Raw genomic sequence first — 259 nt, forward strand, 5'->3', positions numbered from 1 at the left:
ACTGATGGGGTTTTGGTATAGGTGTCCTTCCTGTTTGATAGTTTTCCTTCTGACAGAACCCTCAGCTATAGGTCTGTTGGAGATTGCTTGAGGTCCACTCCAGACCCTGTTTGCTTGGGTATCAGCAGCAGAGTTTGCAGAAGATGGAATATTGCTGAATGACGAGTGTACCTGTCTGATTCTTACTTTGGAAGCTTCCTCTCAGGGGTGTACTCCACCCTGTGAGGTGTGGGGTGTCAGACTGCCCCTAATGGGGGAT

The sequence above is a fragment of the Colobus angolensis genome, unplaced genomic scaffold, assembly GCF_000951035.1.
Source record: "Colobus angolensis palliatus isolate OR3802 unplaced genomic scaffold, Cang.pa_1.0 Scaffold35, whole genome shotgun sequence".
NCBI classification, from domain to species: Eukaryota; Metazoa; Chordata; class Mammalia; order Primates; family Cercopithecidae; genus Colobus; species Colobus angolensis.